General features: G+C 40.7%; 1 protein-coding gene across 31 annotated transcripts in view; it reads right to left on the bottom strand.

Annotated features, from left to right (window-relative positions):
• ADGRL2 (adhesion G protein-coupled receptor L2) overlaps positions 1-24021 on the bottom strand; it is a 392188-nt gene that overhangs the window by 143854 nt on the left and 224313 nt on the right. For 22 of the 31 annotated variants that reach the window (XM_063342768.1, XM_063342771.1, XM_063342784.1 and 19 more), the window contains exon 1: positions 15202-16039. The exons of 1 other annotated variant lie outside the window; for it this stretch is intronic. The gene's annotated coding sequence lies outside the window, so the exon portion shown is untranslated. Of the gene's footprint in view, positions 1-15201; positions 16042-24021 lie in introns of those variants that run through there. 8 more of the 31 variants (XM_063342792.1, XM_063342800.1, XM_063342793.1 and 5 more) reach the window with 2 other exon arrangements.

The raw sequence follows: 24021 nt of genomic DNA, 5'->3' as shown, positions 1-24021 counted from the left end.
ACCATGAAACCACCAAGCCATTTACAACTCTTTTTTTAAAAAATTTTAACTCTTCATTGCTACTGGGCAGCCTGAGATGAACTACACAGGGTAAAACACTCTTTAATTTATAGCCTAAGGGTTCTTCCACATTTAAAAGGAAGAAGCATGTAAAGAAATACAGTATCTTTCTCAGCCCGCCTGTTCTTTGAAATGTCTTCATTAAAATGGAGATTTTGACTTTTTGACTGTGAATAACAGAAAAAGGACAAACCTGGTTTCCGAGGATCTTCATCAGCAGACAGCGCACACAACACTCCCCCCTCTCACCTCACAACCATCGCACTTCTGTATCTCTGGCAATTTTTGAGGGGGAAGGGCAGATGGGACTACCTCCAGTTCATGACGATTAGCTAAATTAGTCCTAATTACACCTTTGTTTCATTATGAAGCAACTGAAAGAATCCAGCCACGAATTTGGATGTGCAGGATGTGAGGACTCCTACTTTCCCAGACCTGGTGGCAGCCATGACACAGACCGCCACTGCCCACGGGGTGACGACAGGCACCATCAGAGCCTGTCACCAGAGAGCTCCAAACCACAAGCTTACAGAAAAAAAGGTGCCCCCTATTTTTTTAATTTTTTTTTTTTTTCCTGCATGGAAACATCTTGCGCACATCAGCATTCACAGTTTTTCCACTATCACTGCAGGACAAACACAACTTGTTCAATGGTCAGATGGACCTGAGTGAATTTTAGAGCTCAATACCAGGAGCTACCTCTTTATACCATTTGTGAGCCATAATAAAATTCCACCGAGCTTATTTGCCCAGTTGGTTAAGCAGCAGCTAGTATTTCCTATACCTACAAGATCTGAGCAGTTGTTCTTTTAGGCAACTTAAATAATGGCCGTGATTAAGTGATTGAGGAGATACTGATCGTGTCCCAACTGTGCAGAAGTCGCGAAGACGGTTGTGCAAAGTGCTTAACCATAGCACGGCGACAGCAACACTTCTTCCCACCGCCCCATGTATTTTTCATACATTCTCACTGATTAGTTTTAATGAACTGTTAATGCTGCAGCTTTATTTGGTGTATCGGTTCTTATGTATCTATTTAAAATATAAACAGAAATAATTTACTGCCTAAAATTTTCATTTATTTGACTTTTCTCCGTTTAACATATACGACTCTGCTAACTTTTTTTTAATATACAAAACTACACTGAATAAAAAGGATTGTTTTAAATCATTGTTTCATATATTGAATGATCTTCTGTGAAAAACACACAAGAACTAAGAAATTTATTGTTTACAGAATCTTCGCAATCAATCACATGCAAAGATCAAAGCTGGACAAAAAATTAACCTAAATACAATTAAAATAAAACAAACTTTTAAACTGGCCATTAATTACATAGGTAAGAGAAAGATGCTGATTTCACTCTAAGTCAGTGAAATATTATACTGACATATAGAAATATTATCTTAAAAAAAAAAATAATCTAAGGAACTGTAAATTCATAAGCAGGCTGGAAACAGCACTTTCTGATCGTGCCACTGCCCAAACGCTGCTCTAAGTGTCCCTATAATCAGAAATAATATCATTAGAAGTGAAGACGTAGTACAGATAAGTGAACTCTGTACAGGTGACAGCAGTATAAGGAAGAATTCCATTCACAGGTATATACTTCACAGGTTATACTGGTTTTATGGGCTCTATTCGGCAGATTTTTCAGTCGTGAGCCAAGAATTGCTGATTACTTGCATCCCGTTTGCCAAATACAAAAGCTTTATTAGTCATAACACCACTGCTGTTCCAAACAGACAAAGAGATATAAATAATAATAAAGACAGAAGGAAAAAAAAAAAAAAGACAGACTTATCCCTTCTTCAGGGTTAGTTGTCTGTGGGCAGTTAAGTATGACTTACTGTGGCTTCATTTTTAATGCACACTAGAAGTAAAATGACTACGGTCTGGATTTGTGCCTTGATTTATTGCCTGGCAAAGAGAAGAATACTAATTTTAAGAAGCCATTCGTTATGGGATTTGTACAAAAAGAAAAATGGTTAAACTTTATCATACAGTTATAGATAAATATTTCAAAAACGTTTCAGGAGAGCGCACAAGGCTAGCAATTTGATAAGAATATTTCTGCACCTATTTTCCTCATTCAAACACGGGAATTGTCTTCTAAAATATTAGAAAACTTTTTAAATGATAGATACGTGTAAAACAAATCCCCTTAACTCATTTTCAGTACTTTTAAAGTAAATTATTTATAATTGCAATATTTAAAGCGTTGCAAAAATGCTTTACCTCTTACTGCTTCTTTGTGTGTTATTCGCCCTTTTATTCTAAGTACTGGCTCCTTCTTAGTTAGGGTGTAGAAGCCAAGCACTGCCCTCAACAATGCAGTCACAGTTCATGCTCTTAAATCGGCTGGAGCTCCACATTCATCAGGGGGTAACATTCGTCCTTTTGTGTTTTCTTTTTACTTACAGACAAAAGAGACAATCGTTTTCCACAGTTCAAAACGAATGAAATGTGAAGCCAGTCTAAGAACCTACAGGAGTTCTTCTAAAATAGAAAATGTTATTCTTTGGGTCATAATTCTTGTTCTGAACCCAAGACTAAAGACAAAGCTCCAGAATTTTGCTCTAGGTGTGTAAATAAATATGTACGAGTTATTGATGACAGATGAGGTCATACATTGCTACCACGATTACAAAAATAATGAAGTGTTGAATATTCATTGTTTAATGCAGTTTTGAAGCACCAGTTATTTTCCAGTAATCTAACAGAAAACATGTAAATCTGTATGCACCGTTCCCTTCTACCAGGCACATTTTCAGAAGTGGAATATTTCACGTCAAAAGAAACTGGTGCATCTTTCCTCTGGCTTCTGATAATCAATAACAATCTAAAACAGATGGGGACAGGATCTTTCTACATAAAGTCTTCTACATAGAATTAATCCAAAACATCCAGGAAATGTCACGTCTTAAAAATTTAACTAATACAATCCATGCGCGTGTACAATACATGGAACATGTCTTGGAAAGTTCTTGTGCAGTAAGAATTGCCGTCTATACATTTTCTTAATTTTGAATGACCTAATTATCATTTTGTTACAGTAAATCAGGGAAAGAAAGGTACTTTGTTTGTTTAAACACTCATTATTCCAGAATTTATGGAATTATACCTCAAGGTATCACCTTACAATGTGTGGCTATTTCATCACACTTTACCATTCAGACTGTTGTTCTACTCGATGCAGTTATTTATAAATGACTATATAACCTAATGTATTGTGTTCAATCAGTCCCCATAAGTGTTTTTTATTGATAAAACATAATTAGTTTTATTAAATGTGACTGGTACATTGCTTCTGCCAAGTAAGTGAGTATTAATGTCTCACTTTTTTGTTTTTTAAAAAAACAGATGGAAAATTTTAAGAATTAAGGAACAGCTTGAATGTCACTTACATGAAAACTGTACAAGTATGACATTATTGTCACTTTTGTTGCTTGTAGTAATTTTAAAAAGTATCCAAGTTGCTTATCACCATAAAAACCTGGTGCTAATGAAACAGAAAACATGTGTTGCGCTACGCCTAAAACAAAGTAACATGATTTTATTCAAGTAGGCTCTCCCAATGTAGCAAGTAAATCACCATTGTTCTACCTTCAAAAGACAGGGGTGTTAAAAAAAAAAAAATGTATCTTAATCCCAGCTGTATTATCCTCACAATAGAATTAAAGTTACATACACGCCTTGATTTTCAAATTGTACGGCAGCCTCCACTGAATGGAATTTCTGAAACATCCTTACCTCACCAGGAGAGAAAGACACGCTGTGTAAAGAAAGATTATTGCCTCCCCATAATTCCTCAACAAGATTAAATTAAGAAACATCTCTTTCTTCATCATGACTAATACACCAGTATTTTCCCATGAAAAAAGGATGATGCAACTTTTCAACTCCTAGCACCTATCAAAATCTCTAGAAAGACATCATTTATATATTTTCTGTAAATCTTACCATTATAATCCTATTGGAGTGTAATTGCTGTGGCTAATATTCTTACCCTGTTATGAAAATGCTCAACATAAACGTGGCACTGAGTTGTTAAGATAATACATGATCATGCTGTGAGAGGGTAATACCTATACAATAGCCCTTGCCAATACCATAAATCTCTTTATTAGACAACAACCTATTACAGGAGATCTACTTAACTGTTTCCCTACTTAGAGGGCCATTTGGTGTTACAATAACAAGCTGACTTTTCACATTAGCAAGGATTAGCCAGTATAAATAATAAATCGACACCGAGTTGCTGCTCTTTTAGATACGGTAAATCTTTCCTGGTGTTTAAAAAGAAAATCCAAACTAAAACCCTAAGACCACGTGAGGCTGAACATATGTTAAGTTTAAAGATCTGTTAGTTTAAACTAACGAAAAAACCCAACCAACTCAAACCAATTTATGTGGCAGATTTATCACAGGAGAGCCTGTTATGGAGAGCTGTTTCTGTTTTATGGAATGAGCATGCATACTGCTTTATTTCCTAACAGCATCATAGCAAATCATCTTTAAATTCACTGAAATATACTGAAGTAAAATGATTGCCACCATTTTTCCAGAGATAAATAGTGCAGAATTCATCTAAGTACCATTTATTATGCTTCTTGCTCAGCAAGCAAAACCGTATTATAAATGAATTATTTTCTTCTCTGAAGTCTTAACTTTTTGAAGGGTCATACACTTCTCACCACCCAGATAACTATAATACAAATTATAAAACTTGCAATACACCAGATAATTTCTTTTATTGTGCTAGATTAAGGAAAATCACTACTTAAAATAAGTATTTCTCATACCTCAAGCTAGTTTTTAAATCGCAATTTACAAATAAACTTAGGTTATGATATCCCTTGTTCTTTTTTGTCAGTATTTTTCTAAAGCTTAAGACAGCGATGCTCACCACTGTTTGCCTGCTTTAGTCCGACTGTAGGAATCCATCAGTTATACTCGGATGAAACCCATTCACCTTTTTATATTTTATAATAGAGAAAAAGCAAAATTATGAGTTAACCTTGCATCTGCAATCACCTTGCTTATGATTCATAACACTGCTTGCGTAAATAGAAAAGACTTACCTATTGCTTTTTGGCTAGCACACTACACTGCACGAGATGTACCGAAGCCCTGAAAGTACTGCGCTGTCTCTCTCACGCTGACATGACATTTTTAGAATCAGAGGAGACAGTTTATGCAACAAAAATCTGCTTCCCGTCATACAGAGTACCAAAACTGTCCTCTTGCACCTCGACATGCAAGAATTTTTTTTCCTTGGTTCTTTTTTAAACTTTCAGTAAAAAGGCACAAGTAGTTCTAAAGTCAGCTTCTGCTTACTGACGTTTTGAAATTTTTGCCCACTGTTATTTACCGTTACTGATGGGCAGCCTTTTTAAAAGCTATCTTGCAGAGCCTTTCTGCTCTGCATAACAGAGAAGGCACTGTGAAATGAAATTGTACTTACTGGAAACGATTCAGCCCTGAATGCCTTGATTACTCTGATTATCTCATATACAAGCTCCCTCTGCAGGTAATAAGAAGAATGAGCAAAAGTATGTGAAAAATGTGGGTAACAGCCGGCATAGGAACCCAAATAATCAGTCATCGTTTTAAAGAAACTCCCCCAGAAATCCTTCTCCGATGTTATCTGACGTAAGGAGTTAACAAAGAAAACATTCTTTTTTTTTTTCCCCCCAGCTCTGTGTCTCTTCTTGTCCCCCCGGAAAAGTTAAACATTCAGCTTAGGTCTTTCCTAAATCAAAACACACAAGAATTCTTTTTCAATGTCACCTAAATGCTTTCAGGTCATACAAAAAAAAAGAAGAGAAGAAAAAATAAAAAAGAAAGGAAAAAAAATTGCTCTGCTTCCCCAGAACCAACCAGAAATGAAAGACCACCCCAAAGAAGAAAACAAATTAATCCTATCTCATGCATCTCCCTAACCCAAAACCAAGCAAACAGCAGCATCCCTCATTCTATTTACTGCTGGGAGATAAAACCCAATGCCACTTTTGGATACAATTACACATGCACTCCACCAAAGTTTAAAAAGCAATTAACTGAATGGTAAGTTATCTCAAAAATTAAAAAAGTCTCCATCAATTTATATCAAATTATGAAGTAACAATGTAGTTTTCATCCAATTGGAGGTAAACTGCTTTTCTTCCAAAAGACGTTACCCTTACCTTAAAATGTCTTGAGTTTGTTCGCCGTAATAGCATGAGCTTTCTTGATAAAATCCCTTCAACGCAAATGGGAAAAAGCTTCAATGAATGAAGCTATAAATATTAAGCAGATCAAAATTAAGCCTTTGTCCTATCTAACCTTTAGCACACACTCAAAAAACTGGGAAGCCATCATGCAACATTAATTTCTCTTCTAACATGGAAAGAATAAGAGTATGCCTGTGGTTTTGTTTCTCCAAATCCCACTTTCTTTACTTCTGCAAGTAGTGCCATTAGACTAATGAAGAATACTCATAAAATAAATGCATATGCACAGGGCATAAAGTCACATATGCCCTGCGCGACTTTAATTTTCACTGGAAAAATAAACTCCGAAATATAACCTTTCAAGGTTTCAATGTCAGCTTTAAAAAAAAAAAATAAAAAAATAGTGGAAATAGACTCAGGATATTCTACTATGGCTAAAGCCATTGCGTGGGACAAATGTAGGACAAATTTGGGGTGTTCACTGAAGATGATGAGACTGCTGCACACAGAGCTCTTCTCTGCTGCTGGAATATCTTCTTTAATAGTTGGATCCACAACTGCTTATTATCAGACACTATTATACACCTCCTCAAATGAAGGAAAGAACGAGGAAGTAAAGAAAGCAGAGGGAAAAAAAAATAAAAAACAACTAACATTTTGGAGAGATGATGCTCCATTCAAGCAGCGGGTAAGATTATTGCCTGAAGGGCAAAAGGATTTCTTCTCACTTTCAAATTATGTCAGCCCGCAACTCCCCTCCCTCCCTAACACAGCTCCCCGCCTCGGCCCATGTTCCTGGCACAGAGCTCAGCCTGGGATACACCTCGGCTGCCGAGGCACCTTCTCTCCCTTAAGCACTTTGCACTGATCTGCACGAGAATCAGCCTCACCGACTGACAGCCCGCGTTTAAGAAATACCTATTAGATGAAGGAAATAGAAACTGCAGGAGACACTGCCCTGCAATATTTAAATGACAAATCTACCAACAAAATAATTACGAATTGGTCTTCTGGAGAACACTCACTCTGTTCAAACCGAAGATGCAATCATTATTCATTCTGGGAAAGCAAAGTTTTCCACATCGGTCACTTTGCGTAGAAAAAAAAAATCTAAATCAATCTTAGAAGAATGAATAAAAGGATGCCTGCATCAGATTAAAAGAATTCTGCCTACCACCAACATCGGCATCGGGGATTTGTCAGAGAAATGCAGAGTCAACAGCAGAACTTGTTCTCGGGAATCTTTTCTTAAAATGTCACTTTATTTAGAAGCGACGCTGCCTACTGCGAGGGAATTGTTTCTGAACACTGTTCACACCGGCTGTAGACTGCTACGCCAGAAAATATGACAAATATGACACTGTAAGAAAATACACGGAAAGGTGATCTAAAGTTTCCTTCTGGCATGTGATCCCTCTCCATCACTGCAGCGCTCATTTCAGAGTAAGGCTCTCGATTTACACCAGATCCCATCAACAGCAAAGCAAGTAAGATAGTTAGGAACAAGGTCGGTCATCCCCTCCACAGCTGCCAGAAACAATTTTTAACAGTAATCAGCATTAGATTATTCTGTCATCTAGATTCGGAGCAATAATCGGTTTGAGGTGTCGACTGATAGGAAAATACCCACAGAGGGCACAAAGGAAAGCAGCAGCCTACCCTAAACGAGAGACGTGGGATTTTATCACGTCCAGAGGCAACCAAATAAACAGAAGTAGCCTAATTTTTAAAGTGCAACTCTCCAGTGATAAATTGTTTTGCCGCTACTTTACTGGTATTATGTATTTTGCCAACAGTTGCAGCTACAAATCTGATTGTACATTAAGGAGACGCCCCTCTCTGGCAGCGGCGCGCGCTGATTGCGGAGCTGCTCCCTGCACCGTCCCCACCACAGAAAGCAGCAAAGCAGCCCAAGAAATATGAAAATTCCCTTCTTTAGCCATCGTCTTTACCGTAAAAGGTATGAACGCTCCCAACACCTAATCTATGCATCAAGGCATCCCTAATTTAAGAATTAACATATTAAACACACTTTTATTTGTACGGTATCAGAATTCAGGATCTTAAATAGCAGTCTCCATTCCTGTTATTACATTCCAGGTTATGTAGCTCATTGTGGCCAAGTAACACATCATTAAAATATAAACATACTATAAAAACACCCTCATATTCATTGATCAGCGTCAAGTCAATCTGCATTACCTTTTAAAAACTGTTCCACTTTTTGCCTATTATCACCACTTGGGCAAATGGAAGTCTCTTTCTTGGGTGGTAAACGCATTGTGCAACACTGCGAAAGCGAAACGACAGTAATTTCTGAGGTATTTAGCACACCGAGGGACAAAACAGGCAGACCTAGACTCTACCATATTTGTATGAGGAAACGCCATAAGATAAATCTCCTATGACAAAAAAACTGCATCACGTTAAAAGGAAAATATTCTTAATACTGCATCTGCGTAAGAAACCTAAGTAGCTTCCTTAGTAGCTCTAACTAGATTTTCTCTGAACATAGCTACTTTCACTACTGAAATACAGACACTGATACTTAAATCTTGTTGTCTAAATGTTAGTGTTTATAATGTGCTCCTAAGAGATTAAGATTAGAAAAAAAAATAACCACACAACCAAGACAGGCCCTATTTTTCTCTGCCCATGATCACTTGTCAAGCCATGATTAATGCTGTGCTCTGTAGAGGGAGACATTACATCCAGGCTACAACAGACCTAAATTTTACCCTAAGGCAGAAGTCTGATTTAAACATCTCTATTCAAAGTGACATTTGTCCTCTCTTTTCAACCAGTTTCCTCTGAAATTCCAGTAAACTGACTTTGTGACCTACAAATGGTCCATTGATTCTAACTTGTCGTGTTGCCTGTCCTTGTAGCAAAGTTAGTTTTGGTGACTGAATGAAGCAAGATGTTATGCATTCAAGAAAAATACAGGAGCAGAGTCCATTAGGTGCTCTATTAAATGCTCGGCTGGATAACAGCGACTAGGATTCACGGCTATGAGGACTCCAGCTTACACAGAAGAGCTAGAGATAAATACTGAGGTCAACATTAAAAATCAGAAAATATTTTTATATTCAGAAGTAACAATGGCCTTCATATTCTGAGGTGATGAGCGAAGATTTTTTTTTTTTTGTATTACAGACAAGAACACGGGCATCGTCAGGGCCACCCTGAAAAGTAATTACATTTTATCTCTTGCCTTTCACTCTGAAACGTCTGCTAAGGTATTTACATTTGTCTGTTACAAGAACAACATGCTAGACAGGAGAAAAAACTAGTTGTGATCACTTATCTCAAGTAAATACTATTTCTCCAGTGAATGGTATTATTCCATCTATTTTATAAAGTTATTGTTAGATCCTCCGATCTATCTGTAACTGCTATTGTAGGAATAAAAATAAGACATGCTTATACCTTATGAAGAAATAGCCAAATAGCAGACCTGGACACGTAGAACAGTCAATATCCTTCTTACTGAACATGAAAAATGGCAACGTTTGATAACATTAAGCAATTTAGGCAGTGCTCACAAGTTCCTACCAGCCAAGGTAATCGTATTTCTGGTGCTTTGCGGGGTAAATTGATTTTTCCCCCCCTCCCTCATCTTAGCTGCTCTGATAATTGAACAAATTTATACAAGTGTGAATGGGATTTTACTTAGCAGACAACACACAAAACATTCCCCCAAATGAAGTACCTTAGTCATAAAAACGAATTTTTGTGGTAATTAAGCAAACTGTATTTAAGCTTGCTTTGTGCCAGGATAACAATCAATAGCATTTTGTTGGAGACTGCACTCTACCTGCAGGTGTTAAGCACTGTGCCTACTTCAGTCAGCCTGCAATGGTTTTGATTATTTCTAAATAATTTGGGTAAACGGCAGGCTACGATAAGTTGAATCATTACGGTGCCTTAGGAAAATCAAAAAGAAAGAAATCATGACTTATGCAGATTACATATTCTTCTAAACCCCATAAAATACTTCATCTAATGTGACGATCCATAACCTGGAGATGCTACCATTCCGAATTTGAAGTTTTCCGGTTTTTTTCCTAAGGAATCAATTTCTGGTTAAGTATCAGTTTGTGTCTAGAGAATGCTGTAAGCCCTTACCAGTCGTTAAACGAGTGTATTTCTATAACTAAATCACTTATAGTAAGCAACACAATCTTCACAGCCTACGCTGCAGAAACACATCTCATATATTACAGGTTGAAAAAAGCATGAACTCCAAGAAAATTTTCTATTGAAAAGGGCTTTAAGCCTGTCATCTTTCACCTTTTAAATGAAGAATGTTAAAAAGAATTGTATTTGTTAAATAAAGACTGGAAGTATTTTCTAAACCAGGTATATATTCATGCTAAATCGCAAGCTACCAATATTCCAACAGAGCCACCTACTATTTTTATTTTAAGAACTGTTGGAAACAAAATGCAGCTATCTTTGAAAACTATTTAAATATTAAACACGATTGTTAAGAGTATTGAGAATGGCCTTAAAATAGCTTTTTGTTTTTCCAGTTTTCCTGACATCCAATTACAACCGTGATGGTTTAAATCTTTTACTTGTTTCAAACTGAGGGTTTTTTAAAAAAATAACAGCCAGCTTTTAAGTTTAAAAGCTGCACATAAATACTTAAAAAGGTCAATTTCTTGCAATTTCAAATCGCTTTTGTACATCACAAACATCAATCCTAAAAAATGCTTCGAAAGAGTCTGTTTAACATGACATCTCCAAGTAACGCGTCTGACTATAAATTTCACCAGCCTGTGCTCTGAAGTATATTGCTTTACAAGTGACTGCTTCTCTACCTATGCAGGAATATGACTTCAATTATACACCAGACGTAGTTTAAGTTCTCCTGCACTTCACCACGTAAAATCATTAATTGTTACTTCCAGTTCTTGTATTATCAGTCATCCACAGGCATTCCTCAGTGGAAACGCAGAGGAGACACCCAGCATTTTTTGATATATAATATCTCCAAGTGGTTATTGGTAGGTTTTTATTCATTATTATTAAGCATGGCACTACCCTCAGCAAGAGCCGTAATAGAAGATGTGTACGTCAACGTCTTTGGTGGACATGGGATGAGCAAGGGCTTGGAAATACATAAACTTTTTAGACCAAATTTCAGGAAAAACTTATTATGTTTCTCCCTTCTCTAAACATTAAACAATTATTTATACTGGATGGATATTATTATTTGTATGAATTTATGACATACTGTATAGAAACGTATTGTAAATATAATAATATAAATATTTTGCCCAACTAGACTCCCCTTTCCAACATCCTTAATTGAAAATTACGAATCCTTCTAAAAAGCTGTCGTTCAAGACTGGAGCATTTTTTCTTCATCATAACTATTTCAATTTTAAAAATTGAAAAAACATCACGTCTACATATTGCATTTTCAGAAATAAAAATAATCATGTTATTACATATTATTAACCATAAAGACTATAAACTCCTACGACTATACTACTTCGCTTATTTAAATTTTAATAAGGTGCTTGACTAGAGACTAGAGGTCATGAGGAACCCCCTTTCCTGACTTTACACATTAAAAGCGGTAAGAGATAAATAAAAGACTGAGAAAGGTTCTGAAGTGATCAAGTAAGAACTAACTAAGCAAACTTTGTTTTTTTTAAAAGCTCTCCTCTTGCTCATTTTAAGAAGGGAAACACCCAGAAGCCTGGTGTTAATGTCTCTGCTGATTGTGAAAATTGCAGCAATAAAAACTCCAACTGCTTGTCTTAAATTAAGACTTGCGAGACTACATGTGAGATCTGTATCTTTACATTAGTTTTTATAACATTTGGAAGTTTGGTTGCCTGCTTTGATGTTGGTCTATTAATGAGCAGGGGAGCCAAACGCCAGAAAAAAAAAATGTTTGCTGGAAATTCTCAAGTCAAAACCTGAAGTAATTGGTTTGTTCTACCCCACATGATTCAATATCCTGATTCCCCCAACTACGAGTTCCCTGAGCTATCTGAACGTCTACGCTTTTTTGCTGTTGCCAACACATAGTAACCCACAGTGATTGAAAATGGCAGCTGAAGTGCTGCTGCAGCACATTAATTTTTCTCTAAGTGGTCCAATTTTGTCATCTGAATGTTGAAAATCTTTCCACGACATTTTTTTTTTTTTTTTTTTTACCTTCAGAGATTTGTTGAATTTGGGGTTGCCATCATATAAACCGAAGTGCAACATTTTCAAGACAATTTTTAGATTATCCCTAATAGCTGAAAGGATAATGCGCTTTCTTTATAGCACTCTGCATTCAAAGCTGACTAGTTAACAGCAACTTAAGTGTGATAATGGCAATTACATCAATATGTTCCTTTTATACCACCAAAAGGTACTACTTCAGACAGCTGAAGACATTAGGTAAATAAACTGCTGAAAATTACCTGAAAGTAATGGCACGCAATTTTAGGACCACTAAACACATCTATTTACAAAACGCCCAAATGGTCATGTCCATTTAAGAACAACAGAAATCTATATAAATTATTTAATTAACTGCAGGGGTTTTCACCAAGACATACCATATATACTCAGTTTCTTCATTAAATGAAAGGAAATTGAGGCACGAGTGAAGACATTCTACTCTAAAAGCACATCACTTTCATGGCTTAAAAAGAGACAACCCCCCCCGCCACCAAACCACCAAATGGAGAACCAGAAGGAAAAAAAAACCCACAAATCAAAACAACCAAAAAAAAAACAAACAAAAAAAAATCCACAACAGACCAAATGCTACATACACCAAGCACTTAAACCAACTTTTTAAAAACACAAAATGTATGTTTTAATATCTGTACCATCCGAGTCAAGGGTGTGGAAGGAAGGAAAAGGCAAGGAAGGCATAGGAAGTTCTTTTTTGCCAGAGATATAAACCAGAATACAGACCCCAAGAAACATCTGGTCCTTGGAAAAGGTCCCAACTTATTGACAGACAACTGGCTTTTGCTGGGCTTTTGGGTCGCTAGATTATGAATATTGATTTGCAAAGAAAATAACAGGGTAGGCCGGGACACATCCCCTTTCAGACTCAAGGAAACAGTAACAAAAGAATCAAAAACTGCAAATACGTAGTCATGTAAAACAACTTACAATGTGATGAATGTTCTACACAGCCACCAAAACAGCACTCCTGCCTCACTTGGCTTCAAATGATGTATTATAGGGTAATACTAACCACAAATTAGGTTATCTTAGTAAACACAGTATCACTGATTAAGTGAGATTACAAGAATTACTCATTTTCACTTTTTCTAGACTCAAAAGGAAATGGAAGCATATGGCCGGTGATGATCAAAACTTCTTTTAAAACTCTCCATAAAAATATCTATTATCCCAGCCTACCCACCCATTGAGGAGGGAAGCATATTTGTTTCAAAGGTCTGGAATCGAGAGGTCTTTTATTACCAGATTTCATTTGTTTTCTGAAGTAATTAGTAGGTCTTCCCCATTCAGTCCCCGCACGCAGCAACGTGTAGGCCATACCCAGAGCATGAGTGCGGCAGAAAGGGCTTTCTAAATCCCTCTAACAGAGAGGAGACATCAGAAACCACGCAACAGTGCCAGTCATAAAAGGTCACTTTTTTTTTTCGCGGCCCCCCCGTCCCCCCCCGCCCGAACAAACCATTAATCAATAGAGCGTAATTGTCCAGGCGCTCGCAAGGGCTCTGCAGCGAAGGGACCTTGTTTTTCACTCGCCTAATTGCAAAACAGCAAAAGTTCAGAAACATAACCCAAATCCACCTCCCCATTTTACCCCTTTACAATTCCCACTGCCCTTTGGGCCTCTGCTTGGAAGCAAATGGAAGACAAGCTGAAGTTTTCTCAATTGAGCCGGAGCTCAGAAACCTTTGATATGCTAATACCCCCCTTCAAACGGTAAGAATTCACACTTGCATTAATTCAAACAATTTGTGCAAGAATGATGCGAAATGGCACCTCTTTTCGTGGCAAGCAACAAAAGGAGGGAGCCGGGGCGCCCGAGGAAAGCAAACAGCAGAACGTTTGTTCCGCAGGACTCCTTCCGTGGCGCGCAGGGGCATTTCTAGGCAAAGGAAAAACACACCTGAGCACCAGCAGCTCCGCTCCCTCTTTACTTTCTGACAAACCGCGTTCAAACCCCAGCAGGGCCAGCGCAGACTAACAACAAGATGTTATTTTTAGAGCCAGACACAGCAACGGTGCCTCATGACACACTCTGTTTTCTGTCTCCAGATGGCCCCAGATTTCTACATGTGAAAATAAATAGAAATTAAAAAAAAAAAAAATAAAGTTGTTCTCACTCCACCGCCGACAAAGGGTAATTTATTCCTCTTCCCAAAGCCCACCCACCCCCCCCCCCCGCCCCGCACGGGCTGGCGGACGGACGCTCGGTGGAGTTACCAAAATAAACCCGCAACAGGTAATTATTTACCGAAGGGATGCAACTTTCCCCGCTGCGCGCCGAGCCCCCGCGGAGGGGCCCCGCTCGGCGGGCGGACGCCCCCCGGCCCCGCAGCCCCCGCGGCGGGGCGGCCACCCGGCGGCGGGCGGGGGCTGCGGGGACCCGCCGCGGCTGCCGCAGGCCCCTCCGCAGGGCTGAAGGGGGGGGCGGGGAAGGGGGGGCGGCCCGGCTCCGCGCCCGCGGAGAGAGAGCGGCCGTGCGGGTCGGCGGCGCCGCTGCCGCCGCGCTGCTCGTACCCGAGGGCCGCGGCCTCACCGAGGGGCACGTCGCTCCTCCGGTGGCGGCCCCGGGAGGGGTGGGAGGCCGGGGGGCTCGGGCACCGTCAAGCGAGGCAGACCCTGAAGTAAGCGCTTCCCCCGCCGGCGGCTCGGTGGGGCCGGGCAGAAGAGGGGTCGGGAGAAAGGGGCGGCGAGGCTGCAGCGCGGGGCTCCGCTTACCTCTGCCTGGGAGCCGAAGGCGGGCCGGGATGTGTCGCCCCGGCGGGACCCGCGGTGCGGGTGACCCCGCCGAGCGCAGAGGCTGCGGGAGAGCGCGGCGGAGTTAGTCCCGGGGCTCCGGCGGCGGAGCGGGCAGCGGGCGGGCTCTGCGGCTCGGCGGGCTGGGGCAGCGCAGAGCAGAGCGGCAGACGGCGGCTTCTCCTCCAAGCAGCCAGCCGGCAGGCTTTTCTGGGGCTAAGTCAACATTTTCCTGCAGTTTCCGACACTCCGCTCCGCAGGAGACGTACGATACAGCCAGGCTCCCGCACGCACGCACAAAAAAAAAATAATTAATTTTTTAAGGAAAAAAAAACGAAATGGAGGGGACGACGGGCGCAGCGTGTCTGCCCAGCCTTTGGAGTCCTTTCTGTGCAGCGACGAGGAGACGGGAAGCCGAGGCGATGCCAGCAGCAGGAGTAGCGGGGAACAACTCGAAAATGTTACAATGGACAAACCCCCCCCCCCCCCTTCTCCTGCTCCTCTGTGTCTCTGTCGCTCGCACCGACCGGATTTACATCTCCCGGGATGACATTCTGGCCTCTGGCGGGGTGCGGGTCCGGCCCCTCCTCGGATTTTCTCCTCTTCCTCCCGGTGCTGCTGCCCCGCCAGCGACTAGAGACCGGGCGCCGAGCTAGTAAGGCGCGCAGCAATGGGAAAAACGCAATACATACACACCAAAAAAAAAAAAAAAATCCCAATGAATTGTATCGCAGCCTCCTTTTTGCTCATGCACCTCTCCGTGTGTGACTGGGGATTGCGAAGTCCTGACACAGACTCTCCGCCGGCTCTGAACTGGAGTCACCTCCAGCCTCCTCCCCCTCCAATCTCCACCCCCTCTCCCTCCGCTCCCCACCCCTGGGCTCAGCTAATCATATAAACATATTATCACGTAGAGCAGCACCGGCGAAGGACAAAAATCTCTCCCTTCCTGCCTTTTTTTATTCCCCCCCCCGCCTTTCTTCCAGCTTTCGGGGGGTGAAGGCTACTAGCAAGCTCCCGGCCGCTCGGCACCAAAGGCCGAGCCGATCGGCTGCGCGCCAGCGCTGCCCGCTCCCTCCCCGGCACCGCCGCAGCTGCCAAGGGGCGCGCACCGCCGCGGAACCGCCCGCCCGCCGCCGCGGAGCCGCCGGCCGCCCCTGCCCGGCGCCTCGGGTCCCGTCGCTCCCCGGGCCCGGGGCCTGGGGCCTGCCGCCGCCCCCTCTCCCTTCCCCGGCGGCTGCTGGCGCGCTGCAGGCCGGCAGGCGTCTCCGCGGCACTTTCTCCTTGGCCGTATCCTCCAGCGCGACCGCGCAGCGAGACCGCGCACACAAAGTTGCGAGGGGGCCCCTGCTCAGGTGCTGCGCGGAGCGGGGCTGCCCGGGCCGGGCCGACTCATCGCTCCGCTGTGTCCCCCGACCCCCCACACACCCCCCCGTCCGCACCCGAAAATAATTCGCCGGGCCGGGCGAGCAGCGAGCGAGAGCAGGCGGGGGGAAGGGGGATCTCGGCTCCCCGGTGCTTCGGCGGCTCTTCTGGCCCGGTCCCGTCCTCCCCTCGCAGCGGAACGGAACGGCCCGGCCCCAGCGCGGTGCCCTGCGCCCGCACCGGCCCTCAGGGACGGCGCCCCGCAGCGCGGCGATGCGTTGGGGAAGACATGTCAGGACAGGGTAAAGAGCGCTTGGAAACGATTTAAAGGATACTAAGTTGACTCATTCCCGTGCTCCGATACAAAACGCAGCCTAGTAGCGCTGTTGCTTTCGTTCCAAAAATCTGCTCTTAGAAACCCGGGTTTGGGGTTGTTGGTAGGTTGGTGGTTTTTTTCCCTCTGTATCGATGCATAATACTGAGGATCCGCTCTGACCTTTCAGGACGTGCCACACGAACAATTTCCAGCTCTCAAGGTCAGGGAGAAGCAGCTGGGCATTAGCAAGGGCTCGTCCCTGCGAGGAGCGCGGCGTGGGCAGGCCCGGGGGGGCAGCCGGGGGCCGTGGGGAGCAGCAGAGCTACAGCCGCACGGCAGAGCACGGCAGACCTGTCCTGGTAAACCCCCCTCTCCGCCTTGTTTGGGGTTTTATTTTTAGCCATTCCCTTCCCTTTTCTAGATGCAGCACCGAAATGAAATTCTCTCAACAGCATCTGCCCGCAGACTCGCACGCACGAGGCAGGACCACTCGGGGCTTGATCAACTCTTCTAGGTCCAAAGCACATGGACAATTCAGCTTAGAACTCCCACACCCCACCAGGGAATCAGGATCATTACCTTTGTTAATGGTAATGATTTATTTTTTAACTTAGTTATTTTGACTCCTCTGCATGCCTGTGCCATTAGTGTTCCTGTTCAGAAAATTGTAACGTGTATTAAGAGAAACATGACATGTTTAAAAGGAAACTGGATCTTTAAGACCTTGCAACACGAGGTGGTAAGAATGATAGAGCTGGTTCAGGGCTCTTCAAAACCACATTAAACTTTCAACAGTGCTAGCTATAATCCCAGGGATTATTTGAAAATGACTGAAATATGGGCATGCCGTAGCCACGCTGACCTTCCTCAACTCACAGTACCTGCGAAGGGGACTGGAAAGTGGAAGGCACTGGGAAGTCCTAGGCTTTTAGGACCAAAGGAGGGGTTTGGCCATAGCGAGCAGTGCATCTCACCGAGGCCAGTTTCTGCTGGGTTAAATCTGCAAACTGCCCCAAAACCAGACTCAGCATGGGAGGACAGGAGATCGTGTGTCTGTGTGATAGTTTTGTACCTACTATATATAGTTAAAAGTTGAAAGTATGGGCTACTGTGAGAGCAAAATGTAGCAAGAGGAGCAAGTTCTCTATTTTTTCCCGTTTAAGTCCTTTGTGTATCCTTAGTATAGCCAACTGCCCTTTTTTGCTGAAAATATCCTTATAAATGCCTGTATAAACCTGAAATAATCCCTTATCCATTTCTAATGGAATTAAATCATACAGGCATTTTAATGTATTTTATTAGAAACTGATTTTCATTGAAAGGGTTGGATGCATCTGTTATGGAAACATGCTTAAAAAGAGGGTCATAGAAATATAAAGGTACACGTATTGATTGGCTGTTATTTTACCAGAGTTTTAAAACATATCATTAACAAATCTTACTTTTATTTTTTTTGTCAAATAAATATAATTGCAGATAAGCAGCGATAGCCCTGAGCTAACAGACTTTTGCAGGACTTAGCCAGAAAACAGTCGAGAATACAAGAATTATGTGGGGTTATAGTTTTCCTTTGAGAGGATGTGAGAGAGAGGAATTCTTCTATTTGGAGCAAAAAGTCTGTTGGTCTCTGTAATTTATTTTTTTTTTTACCCACAAAAAGATTGAAAAGAACTAAAGAACTGGGCCTTGGGTTAATATTTGCTGAAGTTGAAGTGAATTCACTTATGTGGATTCAACGACAGGACTGAAGTTTATTTTCCCTCTTTTTATCAAAAACTTCTGGAATCACATTTCTTTCTACATGCAGAAATGGAGTTTTACAACTCTAAGCTTTATGACTTTAAGTTGTAAACCTGAATTTTAAACAATTGGTAAAAATGCAGACAGAGACCTTTTCGCATTTGTTTCGAAAGCATGTGCTTCCATTAATTCTCATTAAATCTGGATTAAGATACAAGAATACCTGGCAGAGGTGTATATTGTTTTGGCAAGTAAAATATTATTATTCAAGTGATTAATTTTACTTCACATGAATCAGCATCTGTTTCTTTACAAGAGGAAAACTGTACACACGTATACCTACGGCACACTGGAATCTGAACCTTTAGTTCTTACTCGGCCACAATTACTGCCAGATTTGAATATTAATATATAAGAAGGCATTACAGAAGATCAAGTTGCTTTTCGCCATTAAAACTGCCTACTATTTGCTTCTTGTTGTACTCCTATGCATATCCTATACATACGGACTCCACAAGTACAGACGAGTCGATTTTCCTTATAATCTTGCTTTGCTGCAACAGTGCAAAATATCTAGCTTGAAAACGGTACAAGCAGTGTTATAAGCTTAGCAAAATCATTTGATAATGTTTTATTTGCCCCTTTTACTAATCTTAAATTTTGTAATGTTTGATGTTAAGCTGTGTACTCTGTGTGTATTGCTCTCGAATTGCGTCGGTGAACCTGCTGGATCATGTCCTTGAAAAAATAAAAGCAAATTCATAGTAATTTTTGAAATAATCACAAGAACTGGGTATCAATTAGCATTTCCAGGGACTACGTGTAGGACAGTTACAACTGGAAAAGATTTAACTGTCAGCTGTGTACTTGAAGGAGATGCATCTGAGAAAGACAATTTAACTTGTGGCAAAAATTAGCCAAATTATGATGTCTGTAATATGATCTTGTAGACTCCACTAGAGGGGTTTTTGCCACGGAATTGCAGCTTACACCTGCCTATTCTTAAAAAGGTTCATTTAAAATGTCTTAATATCTTGATAAATAATATTTTGTATTGCCCTAAGTGTCAGTTCCCCCATGAGAAACGGTTTACACAGATTTTATGCAACGTATTTTTTTATTACTGGTGTTTTATGACTGAACTTTAAATACTAGCAACTGACATTTCCTCCTATCTGTATGTACTCCTGTGAATAATGTACCAATGAACTTATAATTAGATGTAATGTTGGCAAAGACTGACAGAAGAGGTTGTATATATGTAGTGCAATAGCAGCAGGTAGAATTGGTGTACTATGAAGATGTGGTTTAATTGGTATAATGTAAAAACATGGGGTTTTTTCCATGGTCCATGGAAAAGTAACAAACCGTTACTTGATTTTACCATTTCAACACAAAGCTAAAAAGGCAAAATTTTGCTTGTTTTATTGAGGAAAATCCCCAATTAATTTTGCAGACAAATTTATATAAATAAAGTGTGAATGATACAACACATAAGAGGAAATATCTGATGTATTGTCTTAAAAGTTTGGAAATATATCTTGACAATTACCGGTCTTTTAAACTAAGTAATTGATTTTAGTGTCACTTGGGAAAAAATGAAACCCATCAATAAAATAAGAGAATTCTGCAGCTGTTCCTAACAAATAAATGTAATATGAATTTGCATTTTACATAGTTTACTTCAGTAATCAATTTTAATGACTCATAATCTATATCATTATTTAAGAAATGACAAAATCATTGACTTACTCATAACACTTGCTAATTGTTTTTAAAAATAAATTCTACACATGACTAAGGAAACACCCATTTCCATTTGCTTTATGTTAAATCAACATCTAACCACTCATGGTGATTTCATTCAAAGAAAACAGAAGGAACACATTAGCTGTGTGGTTAAAGAGATTGATGGGCTTCAAACATTTTAACCATGGATGGGTTTTTTTCCAACTGTAGAAACTCATGTTTTTAATTTAAATAGCTTCAAGAAAATGAAGATCATTTTATTCAACAAAGCTGTTGTTTCTTGTTTCTTAGACAGAAATTAATTTAATTTTGTTTAATTAAGTAATATTAGAAACAACCTTGTTCAGAGAAAATGCAGCTATGAAACAAAAGCATGTCCGTGCCATATTAACTAGGTATTCTGAAACCAAATTTTTGTATCACATTAATAAATTATAAGAGATCAATATGATTTTTTACCAGTGAATTTAGATGCAGTTTTTTATGTTCATGCTAAGACATTGCAGTTGCCTCTCCGCTCTCTGAAAAGTAAATCTGGAGGAGCGACGGAGCTCAGTGTTATGGAAGAGGTACATTCCTTACTTTGGATTTGGGGTATTTATGTTGGTGGAGAAAAGTTTACAGTTTAATGCTGCAGGCATCTATAAAGGCCAAAGAGTTTTCAGGATTGAGCTGTTAGGAGTCACGTAGCAGAATACGTTTAAAAAGAGATGAGTACAATTCCCTGTTTTCATACGAAAAGCTCAGCACAGAAGCTGAAACGATCATACCAGGAAAGGAACTGCAGTGCTGAGCTTTCGGGGAAAGAGATATGTCATGAGATCCCAATTCTCCAAATAGTTTTGCACATTTCTAGGTTCCCTTTTCTCCAACTGCTATATCTGCATAGGCATTACTTCTGCATTTGGGCAGCAAATAATGTGTTTTAAGGAAAGAAGCAAGGCCCAAGAGAATAATACGAAATTAAGTAGATTTTTCTATTTAAAATAAATGTAATTTTGCCTGGCAGGTAGGGAGCTCCTTCTCCTCCTCTGCCTTACACATCTATATTATACAATTTGCTATGACTTTGCTAAACCTCTGCATCTCTTTCACTCGGTAATTCGCAGCCAGAGAAGTACCCCACATCTCCGACTGGCATGTGTGGAGGTCACAGCCTGTTCTCACCACCTCTCCTTACCTCTTGTTACCCTCCTTGATGTAAGAGAATGGGAAGATTTGAAAGTGAATGGGAGAAGGACTGGGTGTCTATGCTAAACCCCTATACCTCTTATGGTTTGCTTTATCAAACTCCAATTGCAGATTTAGAACTTACATTCATTACAGAGTGCTTTTAACTACAGTATTACCTAAGTCGCTGGGTGCTCCTCTGTTGCTTGTGTGTCACAAAATGAAAGGTGATGCAAAAAAAGAGGAATAAAGAATGGAGAATTCAAAGGCAAACCATTGTATTTGCAAATATGAGTGCCGGAAGGCTTTTCTCTTCTTACTTAAGCACCTAATATAGTCCTCCTTGACACTATTAAAATACACGTCCTTGATGGCACAGGCCAAGATTTGATGAGATATTAATCTTCATCTGCACAGCTCTACAAACCCATAAAGATTTAGATGCCTACGTTGGGGGTAAGGTTAAATTGACTTTCTTGAGAAGTTATGGGATAAAATACATCAAATTCTTGGACCCCCGACGAGGACTCTGGCCTCCCCATTCAAATTGACTGCCCAAATCATCAAGCTACAGGGTCATGTTCCCTCTAGCGCTCTCTCTTTCTAGCCCAGTGAATCCCGAATCATTTTCTGCCTGGTGCATGACTTTAACAGGAGAAGTGGAGAATATCTCCATCTCCAATCAGGCTGTGGGTTAGAGAACTCTTCAGCTGGGGAGAGAGATGCATTCGAATCCCTTCAGGCAGAGAAGTGATCCTGTTTCACAGACTTCGCACAAGTCTCCAACTGCCGGTTGTAGACTAAAGCTACACCTTTGAAAGAAAGTGATTAGCACTGGGTTTAGTGACAGGCTAACTGTGCTGGTGGGTGTCAGGTGCTCTTGGAGTATGGTGGTCACCCTTGACCACACAGCTTTGTTTTACAGACAGCCTTAGCAATGGTGTAGGCGCCGAGCTCCTTAGTCTGGTTTATCTTGACTGAAGCAATATCGGGCATGATAAGCATTAGAGCTGTAGGAAAATTTAATATAAAAAATGGAAGTGCCTATTAAACAGAGGCATCTTCCCCAGGTAGGCAGCATCGAAGCAGTGGGGTTTTTAAACTTAAGGGCTTAAATTCCTTCCACGTTTCTCTTTACGAGTCTAGTTGTTGGAATTCTACATGATGCCTACACGAAAATCTGGTCCATAGTCACAATAATCAAGTTCAGAGATATGGTAATAGGTTATGAAGAGGAAAGCACAGGGTGTTCACGATCAATCATGAACAGAAAAGACCCTCCCACTGGGACTTCCTCACCTCATGATTGCAATTTTCAAATTCCCTTATCGAAAGGCAGGGCATGAGAGCCATATTTGCTTCCAAACTTGCATATTTCAGTTCACACTTACTCTTTTCCCAGTGTGCCACCAGGTGTTATTCTGTAAGAACAAGTAGGGGGGATTGTTGTTTTCTTTTTTAATTTAGAATTTTCAATTGGTGGCTTTAATCAAGACAATGTATAAGTCGTGCTTTACGTACAGTTCATCTGGTTCTGCTTCTCAGTTTCCCATGCCACTCTGGAAGCGCTCATAACCTCAGTTGATTGGTTATACTTGCTTTGATTTTGTTTTGCGGTTTAAACCAAGGACTCGGTCCCTTATATTTTTTTATAAGAATATATTTTTTCCTCTTGGTACTGATTGCCATTGAAATGCTGACAGTTATGTGATTGGCTCCCTCTGGAGCAGATACCAGAGATGCATCATGGATCACTGGTCAGAGAGCCTAGAAAGAGCAGCAAATTCAGTCTCTCCCCCCTCCCCATCAACTTTGTACATCAGCGCTGCTTTGCAATCCATCTCGGCTGGCACGGGCAGAGCATGGAGAGGGAGACCCAGATTTGTTTCCAGGCTTACATCTTCAAGTTCGCATTTTGTCATGCTTGTGTTACATCGCCAGGTGTAACTCTGGCAGCTGTAAGAGCAGTCATTTTCCTTCACCGAAACTGCCTATAAAAGCCTCTGTTTCAGTAATGATTTGTTATACATTACAAACACCTGCAGCACATGGGAATTAATATCACTAAAGTATAGGGATCAAAGATATTCCACCTTTTTTTCTTTAATTAAATGATAATTTACTTCTGACAGACCTCGATGTTTTTGACAAATAGTATTTGAATCTGATTGAAGGTATGGTTACGCCTTTCTAAAAACACTGCAGTCGAAGAATGATGTTACTACCATGCTCCTGTTGTGAGGAACATCGATTGACTGCTTAGTACTACTGCTAATTATAAATATTAAAATATATTCAATAATTAATTAAGAAGCTATTCCCCACCTCACTATGAGCACTGGCTGCTGTTTGTTGAATAATCAGCACCAAAATAGGATCTTTTCATGTTACATCTGGCAAATCATAGTACGACATTTAATATATCGTTAAGACAACACACTTAAGCTTTTATTGCATGCTTG

The sequence above is a fragment of the Chroicocephalus ridibundus genome, chromosome 8 (assembly GCF_963924245.1).
Source record: "Chroicocephalus ridibundus chromosome 8, bChrRid1.1, whole genome shotgun sequence".
Classification (NCBI taxonomy): Eukaryota; Metazoa; Chordata; class Aves; order Charadriiformes; family Laridae; genus Chroicocephalus; species Chroicocephalus ridibundus.
Note: the sequence above shows the minus strand (reverse complement) of the source record. Positions and strands in the feature narration are given on the sequence as shown.